At 48.2% G+C, this 12148-nt stretch overlaps 1 protein-coding gene across 1 annotated transcript in view; it reads left to right on the forward strand.

Annotated features, from left to right (window-relative positions):
* Positions 1-12148, forward strand: part of LOC126260740 (cyclin-dependent kinase 11B-like) — a 401166-nt gene that overhangs the window by 258632 nt on the left and 130386 nt on the right. The gene's annotated exons all lie outside the window — the stretch shown is intronic.

Here is a 12148-nt window from a genome sequence, read left to right on the forward strand (position 1 = left end):
ACGCTCATTTCCATTTGTAGGGAAGTCCACGCACTCCGCTGCTCGACTCGCTGCGGCTCACATCGTTACCGTCGCTCGCGCACGCCAACGCCACTACCCCAACGCCATGCCGAGAAGTAGGAATGGAGGAAGAGGCAAGATTGCTGCTGCTGTGGAGCTCCTGCTAAACGCAGTCGGGAGCAACGGTTGCGGCAACACGAAGAAGAAGCGGAGGCCTGTGGCACAATTACAGTGCTATAAGTGTCAAAAGCTTGGACACACAGCCAAGGAATGCGACGGTGTGGTTGCGTGTGTTAAGTGCGGGAAACCGCACGATACGCGCAACTGCACCAAACCAGAGGGTACTGCAGCGGTGTGCGTAAATTGCTGTGGCTCGCACGCCGCAAACGCGCGCAGCTGCAGTTACCTGAAGACGTGGAAGCAGCGGAAGTTGTCCACCACACACGAAGAGGTGGCCCAACAAGAAGAAATGGTGGTCACCCCGCCCTCCTGCCTTAGTAGGGGAAGCGGGCTGCGCCACCAAGACGACGTGGACGCCTTCCGCCGAGCACTGCGGGAAGCCAACGAGGACGCAATCGCCGCGCTCAAATCCGCCATGGCGGAGCAGAGTGCGGCCCTGAGAGCGGAACTAGAAGAGACGCGTCGGGAGGTGACTCAATTGAGGGTCGCCTTGTACCTCGCGTCCCGCACGAAGACGGACGTGGCACCGACCCCCACCTGTACGGGGGTAGACGCGCAAGGCAACACAAACGACCGCCTCCCTGGCCGACGCGGCAACGCACGTTGCTAGGGAAGTGGTCATACAGTCGGGGAAAACCACCGACAACAAGGAGGCGGCCCCCTCGGAAGCAGTCGTCACTCCTGTCTCTGCGGAAACGCAGACGACACAGGAAGTGCCGATGGAGACCGAGGGAGAAGAAGAAGACGAGCCGTCCGAGTGCCTCCCCCTCCCCAACAAGAACTGTGTGAGGGAGGTGCTCACCAAGGTCGCAGATTCCCTGAGAGACGGTAGCTACCCCCATCATGATCATCCTTACCCTTTCACGGTAGACAACACCCCTCACCTTCCTCACAAACCTTATCCTTTCCACTGGGGGTGCGAACCCTTGAACCAGAAGCTGCACGGGAGGGAACTCGTCAGGCGTGCAGATCTGGACCTCATAAACAAGCACCCGATCTTCACGGACGAGGACTGGAAATACATGACTGAGGAAGCAGTCAAGTACATCCGGACACAGACGCCGCCAGTGGACTACTCCCGCCTGAAGAAAATAGAATTCGGGCAGCCAGGAAGCAGTAAGAAGAAGAAGAACCAGAAGTCGCCGGAATCAGCCGGCAGATAAGCTTCCTGCATCCACACAAACCAGAGGCCAGACCAACACGCGAAGAAAAACATTCCAAACCGAGAGGACTTCAGGAGGAACAGCTTAAACTCCGCTACCTCCGGCCAAGGCAGGCCCGTCAATATAGTGAGCGAGTGAGTGAGTGAGTGTAGGGAAGTCCCCCCGCAACGGAAGTGGCATGGCACGATGTAAAAGGTGCGTTTGGCGATCTAATTGAGCGGCTCCTTTGTATGAATGGCACGCAGTTTGTGGCTAGCCTTAGCACGGTACACCTCGACGGTGTCAAGAGAGGCAATTGGAAGCAGCATTAAAAGGGATTTGCCTCGGATGTGGATCTGGCTATTATTTAGAATTCGTGGCGTAATTGAATGGCTCTAATATGTTGAAAATCCGACGCTAATAAGACAATTTATAGAGCATTCGCACATCAAGAGCCGTGAGTACAGTTAGCCGCCATTGCGCCTGCCACCAATCTTCGCCACTGCTTCACAAACTTCATACATACAGTGAAGTAATGTATATGGGCATGGACCAGTTAATTTGGGTGTCGTTTCAATAATAATCACATAAAACATAAATTCGTGTCCCGAACCATATTTTCAATCCTGATCACGAACCTACGCAGGATCCTCACCTAAGTGCTACTAAAACCGAGTATCCTGATTTAAATGAACAATCCTTGCATTCATGTGTTAAAAAGTGATTTTTGTTCTAAAGTAAAAGGAGTAGTAGTAGTAGTAGAAGCTAAAGTAAGAGTAACATTTGGATGCTTTTTTAATGAACCACTCCAGGTGAAATTGTTAAGGTAGGAAGTTTAAGTACAAAAATTCAAAGATCAATTAATAGGAAAGTGAACTTGGATAGGCTTTTGCTAAAGTATCCTTAGTTTATTATAAAATATAGTTTTGTGGGAGTATAGTGCAAGATTCTGTAAATATTATTGCAAAGAATACCTGCCTCACAGGTAATTAAGTTCAAGTACATATAAAGCTTTAATGAACTGATTCACGGTAGTATTGTTAGAAGAAAAAGTATGCACATTTTTAAAGGAGGTGTATTTTTGGTACTCGTCATGAAAGGCTCCTATTTTAAAGATAACTGAGCCCAGTGTTGTAATTTATTGTCTTGCAAAGTAATTTCAGCGGATGATTAGCTTTTAGAGTTACTCTTTACTATTGTAACAATCAAAGAGCTTTGACTAGTGAAACTATACTGGTTTATGGGTCTGCATCATATTCTCCACCTATTAAGAAAAAATTGAACTATTACTGTTATATGTAGAAGAGGTTAAACTGTGTATTCATGATGTTATTCATTCTTATTTGTATTTTTCATATTAGTCAAGACAGAAGCCCATCATGTCCAAATTTAGTTCTGCACTTCATGCACTGACATTTCAATATTTGATTAAGTAATGGTCTTGAGTGTGGCTGTCATTAGTATGAGCTTGCTGCAAATTTGCTCCCCATAATTTACTGGTGTGTGTGTTATTAGTAATTGCTGCTACGCACAGTACAGTGTGTCAGTTTGTATCCCGTTTGCTATTGTAAGGGAAATCCCAACAAAATTCCCTTCAAAAACCAATGTTCAGTTTTCTCAAATATATATTTCCAAATTAATGTGCCTAAATTGGGCATTCATTTATGATTCTACCACTTTCGTTAACTCCCAAGATTAAAGCCAGTCTGGTTTTTTGTTATTTCACCAAATTCAAAGCTATAGTCAGATACTCTTGTCCATCAGACAAACGCGCGGTCGAACTTCGAAATCCTCTCAGAGGGTAACATTAGCATGCTTCAAGGCACGTTAGTCCTATAAGTGGTTGTGAAAAATCGCACCAAATCAGTGCAAGGAATTATTCGGGAGTTGCACAGTGCTACTACACAGTCCAGCTATCACACTGACTGTCCGCAGGGCATTAAAAAGAATTTGTTACAAAGTTTGAGCAGCTCCTCATAAGCCACACATTTCTATAATCAGTACTAAGCGACGTTTGAGGTGGTATGAACAGCGTCACCACTGGACGGTGAATGATTAGAAACGATTGCTCTGTAGTGACGAATCATGCTACACCCTGTGGAAATCCGATGTAAGGTTTTGGGTTTGGCGAAAGCCTGGAGAACGCTACCTGCCATCATGCGTGGTGGCAGCAGTGAAATACGGAGGAGGTTGTGTTACGGTATGCGAGTATTTTCCGTAGTCAGCGTGTGGTCCCTTACTGCGCTTCAGAAAACCCGATATGCGGAAACATGATGATGATGATGATGATGATGAAGTCCCATACTTCATAGCAGAGCGTAGGGGACGATGCGGGAGACCCGCACCGCCGTACTAGGCAAGGTACTAGTGGAGGTGGTTTGCCATTGCCTTCCTCCGATCGTAATGGGGATGAATGATGATCTACATCTACATCTATATTTATACTCCGCAAGTCACCCAACGGTGTGTGGCGGAGGGCACTTTAGGTGCCACTGTCATTACCTCCCTTTCCTGTTCCACTCGCGTACGGTTCGCGGGAAGAACGACTGCCGGAAAGACTCCGTGCGCCCTCGAATCTCTCTAATTTTACATTCGTGATCTCCTCGGGAGATATAAGTAGGGGGAAGCAATATATTCGATACCTCATCCAGAAACGCACCCTCTCGAAACCTGGACAGCAAGCTACACCGCGATGCAGAGCGCTTCTCTTGCAGAGTCTGCCACTTGAATCTGCTAAACATCTCCTTAACGCTATCACGCTTACCGAATAACCCTGTGACGAAACGCGCCGCTCTTTTTTTAGATCTTCTCTATCTCCTCTGCCAACCCGACCTGGTACAGATCCCACACTGATGAGCAATACTCAAGTACAGGTCGAACGCGTGTTTTGTAAGCCACCTCGTTGATGGACTACATTTTCTAAGGACTCTCCCAATGAATCTCAACCTGGCACCCGCCTTACCAACAATTAGTTTTATATGATCATTCCAGTTCAAATCGTTCCGTACGCATACTCCCAGATATTTTACAGAAGTAACTGCTGCCAGTGTTTGTTCTGGTATCATATGATCGTACAATAAAGGATCCTTCTTTCTATGTATTCGCAATATATTACATTTGATGATGCTGAAGATGACACAACAACACCCAGTCATATCGAGGCAGGTGAAAATCCCTGACCCCGCCGGGAATCGAACCCGGGACCCCGTGCTCGGGAAGGGAGGACGCTACCGCGAGACCACGAGCTGCCAACATGCGGAAAGATACGAAAACATTTCACAGCACTGTGTACCGTGTGCAGTAGAAGAATAGTACGGAAAATATGACTGTTTGTTTCAGCATGACAGTGCACGCTTTGATAAAGCAGCATATGCCTGGCCAGAGTCCCGATCTGAACCCAATGGAACGCCTTTGGGATGAGTCAGAACGTCAGCTTTACTCCAGACTGCCACGTCTGACAACAGTGCCTTCTCTGATTTTGGCTGCTGAGGAACAATGGACTGCCACTACTTCAGAGACATTCAGACCCTCTCCGAAAGCGACGCCGGCAGAGTTGCAGCAGTCATAAAGACGAAGGGTGGACACGCCTTACTTCAATCAATCTTCTGGAGCCGCGCGACCGCTACGGTCGCAGGTTCGAAAAAATGGCTCTGAGCACTATGGGACTTAACGTCTGAGGTCATCAGTCCCCTAGAACTTAGAACTACTTAAACCTAACTAACCTAAGGACATCACACACATCGATGCCCGAGGCAGGATTCGAACCTGCGACCGTAGCGGTCGCACGGTTCCAGACTGTAGCGCCTAGAACCGCTCGGCCATCCGGCCGGCGAGGAGATAGTGTATGAAGATCTTTTCGTGTCTCACTCGTCTCGTTAATGACGACTCTAACAATGGCCGGTTGTAGAGCAGTGCAGTCGCCAGCTGAACGATGCAGAGAGGCTCGCACTGAGCAGTGGGTGCGGCTGCACCTCTGCCGCGACTGTTTGGAAAGGTCCCCCCCCCCCCCCCCCCCCACCCTAGTGTCGCGCGTTGCACCGGCCCAGTGACCTGCCGCGGCGGTGCAGTGTCGCCTCGCCACGCCGCGCCAAGCCACGCCGGCCCGGTTCCCAGGCGCCACGGACTTTCTCCGGGGCGTCAGCCGGGTCAGAGGTCAGCGCCGGGCCCGCGTCCACCCGCCGCGCCGTCTGCCGACAATCGCTGCGCGCGTCTCGCACCGACTGGACGCACCCTGGAAACCGCTGTCTGGGCCATCCACAAACTGGTTACAATCTCAACAATCCGCAACACGCAAGTTCACTCCTGATCTCGTGATCAAAGGCCTAGAAGGCGATCGATGTCAATAACTAGCTTAGAATAGTTACGGAGTGTATCAAGTTTAGGGAGACTACTGGTTTTCTCTCACGCCATACATAATTCTATTGTCACACCCTTTACTGGCTTTACCAAAACTGTCCCGTAAACTACACTACTGGCCATTAAAATTGCTACACCAAGAAGAAATGCAGATGATACACGGGTATTCGTTGGACAAATATATTATACTAGAACTGACATGTGATTACATTTTCACGCAATTTGGGTGCATAGATCCTGAGAAATCAGTACCCAGAACAACCACCTCTGGCCATAATAACGGCCTTGATACGCCTGGGCATTGAGTCAAATAGAGCTTGGAAGGCGTGTACAGGTACAGCTGCCTATGCAGCTTCAACACGATACCACAGTCATCAAGGGTAGTGACTGGCGTATTGTGACGAGCCACTTGCTCGGCCACCATTGACCAGACATTTTCAATTGGTGAGAGACCTGGATAATGTGCAGGTCAGGGAAGCAGTCGAACATTTTCTGTATCCAGAAAGGCCCATACAGGACCTGCTGAAATGTAGGGTTTCGCATCGATCGAATGAAGGGTAGAGCCACGGGTCGTAACACATCTGAAATGTAACGTCCACTGTTCAAAGTGCCGTCAATGCGAACAACAGGTGGCCGAGACGTGTAACCATTGGCACCCCATACCATCACGCCGAGTATTACGCCAGTATGGCGATGACGAATACGCGCTTCCAATGTGCGTTCACCGCGATGTCACAAAACACGGATGCGACCATCATGATGCTGTAAACAGAACCTGGATTCATCCGAAAAAATGACGTTTTGCCATTCGTGCATCCAGGTTCGTCGCTGAGTACACCATCGCAGGCGCTCCTGTCTGTGATACAGCGTCAAGGGTAACCGCAGCCACGGTCTCCGAGCTGATAGTCCATGCTGCTGCAAACGTCGTCGAACGTTATAGCCATGGGGATAAGATGCCTGTCATGTCGACTGCTAGTGATACGAGGCCGTTGGGATCCAGCACGGCGTTCCGTATTACCCTCCTGAACCCACAGATTCCATATTCTGCTAACAGTCATTGGCTCTCGACCAACGCGAACAGCAATGTCGCTATACGATAAACCGCAATCGCGATAGGTTACAATCCGACCTTTATCAAAGTCGGAAACGTGATGGTACGCATTTCTTCTCCTTACACGAGGCATCACAACAACGTTTCACCAGTCAGCGCCGGTCAACTACTGTTTGTGTATGAGAAATCGGTTGGAAACTTTCCTCATGTCAGCACGTTGTAGGTGTCACCACCGGCGCCAACCTTTGTGAATGCTGTGAAAAGCTAATCATTTGCATATCACAGCATCTTCTTCCTGTCGGTTAAATTTCGCGTCTGTAGCACGTCATCTTCGTGGTGTAGCAATTTTAATGGCCAGTAGTGTACATTGAATATCTGGGAGTAACCTACGTAGCGATCTGAATTGAACTGGAACGACCATATAAAGCTGGTCGATGTAAAGTAAGATGTCAGACTGAGATCCAGGAAATGTAGTCCAATGACGAAGGATATAGGTTACAAAATACTTATTCGACCTTTTCTCGAGCACGGCTCGGCAGTGTGAGACATTTGCCAGTTAAGATTGAGGCGAGATCCAAAGAAGAGCAGGAATTTCTTCATAGGTTCGTTTAGAAATAGCAGATGCATCAGGGGCATGCTCAGGCAGCTTCTGTGCCACACACAACAAGATAAACTGTGTGTATGACGGTATGGTTTACAGCTGAAAATTTCGAGAGAGAAACGATTGATCCAACGAATCCATAGCCTCCTCCTGTGTATTTCTCGCAAAAAGACTGTGAAGGTAAAACTAGAAAGCTCAGACGGAAGTTACCTTCATTCGTTCTTACGGCCCATCACTCGTAACTGCAACAGAAAGGGCGCAGCCGCAAATCCTCCCGAAACGAGGTAGGAAAGCAGGTAACAGGACCGAATCCTCCCAAACTGACACAATGCGACAGAGCATTGTGTGCGCTGATGACCACAGCTGCCTGCGGCCACTTAGCAGTTCGAGGCGACAGAGCATGCCTGAGGTTACTTTGCAGTTCGCGGCAGATCGTTGTAGACTGAACATGTCCTCAGAGGAGCTTACAGTTTCAGTAAGTAGGAAGAGAAGGAAAATGTTGGTTTTTGAAAGGTGACACCTTCGGCTTTCAAAAAAGGTGGTCTAGCGCGATGGACGTGCAACATTAATGGCTGCAGAAGTTTTGTTAATACTATTTCTATTGAGGAGTGAGGAGCTGGATGTCGTGGAGTGTCAACAAGAGCACAATCATGAAGAAATGGCTTATAACAAAATTCAGAGGCAAGAAATCATTTCTGACCTACAGAGAAAAGCCATAGAAGATATTTGTGAGAGACCGTGAAAAATAATTTACCAGAAGTTAAAAGGAGAAGATGAACCTGAGATAGAATATGTGTTGCGGAATCATGATTTGCTATTTTAATAAACTAATTATGAAGAAATCAAGGCTATAAATGATTCCAGTTTCTAAAAATAAATATCTAAATAAGATAAAAGATAAAACTTTTAAACATACAATACACGCGAAAAATTTTTACATCTTCTACCGTAACTTCATATGCTTTTCTTTGCCTGCTTAGAGTATTCATAACGTTTAGAACTGCTACCTGCTTCAAACGGGAGGATTCGGTCCCATCGTTTTTCAGACCCTTGCGGACTTGGGAGGATTCAGTACCATTTTTCGGACCGCGGGAGGATTCGGGTCTGCGCAAAACAGAAAAGGGCGCAAGTGACAGTGGTACATAAAATACCCTTCGCCACACATTATTAGGTGACTCGCGAGGTACCTGTACAAATTGTAAATAGCATTTTGCTACCTGTATTTTACCCCTGTCACCTTCAGAATTTGAAAGAGAGTATTCCAGTCAACATTGTCAAAAGCTTTCTCTAAGTCTACAAATGCTAGAAACGTAGGTTTGCCTTTAATCTATTTTCTAAGATAAGTCGTAGGGTCAGTATTGCCTCACGTGTTCCAACATTTCTACGGAATCCAAACTGATCTTCCCCGAGGTCAGCTTTTACCAGTTTTTCCATTCGTCTGTAAAGAACTCGTGTTAGTATTTTGCAGCCGTGGCTTATTAAACTGATAATTTTCATATCTGTCAACACCCGCTTTCTTTGGGATTGAAATTATACACTCCTGGAAATTGAAATAAGAACACCGTGAATTCATTGTCCCAGGAAGGGGAAACTTTATTGACACATTCCTGGGGTCAGATACATCACATGATCACACTGACAGAACCACAGGCACATAGACACAGGCAACAGAGCATGCACAATGTCGGCACTAGTACAGTGTATATCCACCTTTCGCAGCAATGCAGGCTGCTATTCTCCCATGGAGACGATCGTAGAGATGCTGGATGTAGTCCTGTGGAACGGCTTGCCATGCCATTTCCACCTGGCGCCTCAGTTGGACCAGCGTTCGTGCTGGACGTGCAGACCGCGTGAGACGACGCTTCATCCAGTCCCAAACATGCTCAATGGGGGACAGATCCGGAGATCTTGCTGGCCAGGGTAGTTGACTTACACTTTCTAGAGCACGTTGGGTGGCACGGGATACATGCGGACGTGCATTGTCCTGTTGGAACAGCAAGTTCCCTTGCCGGTCTAGGAATGGTAGAACGATGGGTTCGATGACGGTTTGGATGTACCGTGCACTATTCAGTGTCCCCTCGACGATCACCAGTGGTGTACGGCCAGTGTAGGAGATCGCTCCCCACACCATGATGCCGGGTGTTGGCCCTGTGTGCCTCGGTCGTATGCAGTCCTGATTGTGGCGCTCACCTGCACGGCGCCAAACACGCATACGACCATCATTGGCACCAAGGCAGAAGCGACTCTCATCGCTGAAGACGACACGTCTCCATTCGTCCCTCCATTCACGCCTGTCGCGACACCACTGGAGGCGGGCTGCACGATGTTGGGGCGTGAGCGGAAGACGGCCTAACGGTGTGCGGGACCGTAGCCCAGCTTCATGGAGACGGTTGCGAATGGTCCTCGCCGATACCCCAGGAGCAACAGTGTCCCTAATTTGCTGGGAAGTGGCGGTGCGGTCCCCTACGGCACTGCGTAGGATCCTACGGTCTTGGCGTGCATCCGTGCGTCGCTGCGGTCCGGTCCCAGGTCGACGGGCACGTGCACCTTCCGCCGACCACTGGCGACAACATCGATGTACTGTGGAGACCTCACGCCCCACGTGTTGAGCAATTCGGCGGTACGTCCACCCGGCCTCCCGCATGCCCACTATACGCCCTCGCTCAAAGTCCGTCAACTGCACATACGGTTCACGTCCACGCTGTCGCGGCATGCTACCAGTGTTAAAGACTGCGATGGAGCTCCGTATGCCACGGCAAACTGGCTGACACTGACGGCGGCGGTGCACAAATGCTGCGCAGCTAGCGCCATTCGACGGCCAACACCGCGGTTCCTGGTGTGTCCGCTGTGCCGTGCGTGTGATCATTGCTTGTACAGCCCTCTCGCAGTGTCCGGAGCAAGTATGGTGGGTCTGACACACCGGTGTCAATGTGTTCTTTTTCCCATTTCCAGGAGTGTATATCGTCATTCTTCTGATATATTGAGACCCACCACGAATTTCTATCGTGCGCCACCCTCTTCATCTTAGACTAGCACTTTGACTCAACGTCCTGTATTATTTGTTGGATATTTCCAGTCTCTCTATTTCTGTAGAGCTTTTACCTCCTGCAGCTCCGTCTAATAACGTAGAAGTTATTTCCTGATGTCTTAACAAGTGTCGTATCATCCTGTCCTTTCTTCTTGACAGTGCTTTCCATATACTACATACTTCGCCACTTGTGCGGACAACCTCGTCATCTGTTACCTTATCAGTCCATCCAACTTTCCATTATCCTTTAGCATCCACGTATGACTCAATGCCAAGTACCAGCTTATGAAACGGAAAAAATATTCAGATGGGTTAATATTTTAATTTGTGGGAGTCACGTAATCAAATAATAATTTTTATGGATATATATTACGAACCAGTGGTAATCGTGATCTGTTAATGAGCATGTGATACAACATCTTTTAGATAAATTCGGAGATTGCGGTCACTGTCTTCGCGGCTACGTCAAAAGAACGTTTATTTTGTTGCTGCGGGGCTCTGCAGGAACCGCTTCTCGTTGAGAGCTCCGTGTAATGTACGTGCGGAGTTTAACACCTGTGACGAGGCAATTAGGAGAAAGCAAGAGGTCCTAAGTGGTTGTGTCGCGAGCGCGCGGACTCAGCCAGGAGGTGTGGGAGGGCCGGTATGCGGGCGCAGCTGCAGCCCACGCACCCTCTTGGCCGGCAGTTTAACTCGGTATGTGAAGCCAGGAAACGGCTACTTCACGTCTGAGACTAGGAGAACGAACAGTACTCGAATGCGGAAAATGAGTTACATCGTCTGCCTCTTTTACGTCGAATAAAGGAAACACGGTTCTTCTCCAAAGCAAGTAATCGTAACTGAGCTTCTGATGTTCCAGTAGTTCTGTATCGATAATTATGCGCAAGCGAAGCAGATAAGGAGCGGAAAACAATCTGTGCCGACTGAAATACCTGTGAGTCCTTCTGAAATTATGCGAAAGACCTTGTTTCCCTCCTAGCAGTGGCTTATGATACGTCACTGAACAACGAAGGATACATAATGAATGGAGAAAAAAAGTGCAGATCGTTCTCATTTTCAAAAAGCATTGTCGTACAGTAGCGCATAATTATTGGCCGACATCGCTTATACCGGTCTCTTGTAGAGTTATGAGACCTGCCTTATGTCGACGTAATTTGACGTTTCTGGATAACGAAAGTCTCATCTGTAAAACTGGATAGGGGTCACCGAAACTCAGTTTGCTTTATTTGTCCAAGAGATCCAACGTGCCTTACACAGAGGCGCCCAGTCTGACATCATTGGTTTACGGCATGCATTCGAAACAGTTCCGTTCTGTATTTTACTAAACAAAATACAAAATTACCATGTATCGGAATAGGTTTGTGAATGGATTGGGGGCTTCGATGCAGATAGATTTTGAACACGTTCTCAACGGAAGGGAGATTAAAGATAACGTCCCGCCGACAGCGAGATTATGAGAGACTGACCATTGGCTCGGATTACGAAAGGACGGGAAAGGGTATCCCAGCGCCCTCTTTGAAGGTACCATCTCGGAATTTGGCTTGAGCGATTGAGAGAAATCACGGAAAACTTAAATTTAGATGGCCTGGCGGGGATTTGAAGCGTCGTTCTCCCGAAAGCGAGTCCATTGTGCTAACCACCTGCGCCACGTCGCTCGCTTGTTTTTAAACTGGAGAAGTGACAAACGTAAAGGTAATTTCAAGAATGCCCCAAGTGTGATAGAGCCGTTACTGATAATCTTTTCGAGTCTGCAGCCAGATCATGAAGTCATCCTATCACAGTATTTCCAC

Source organism: Schistocerca nitens, chromosome 5 (assembly GCF_023898315.1).
Source record: "Schistocerca nitens isolate TAMUIC-IGC-003100 chromosome 5, iqSchNite1.1, whole genome shotgun sequence".
Classification (NCBI taxonomy): domain Eukaryota; kingdom Metazoa; phylum Arthropoda; class Insecta; order Orthoptera; family Acrididae; genus Schistocerca; species Schistocerca nitens.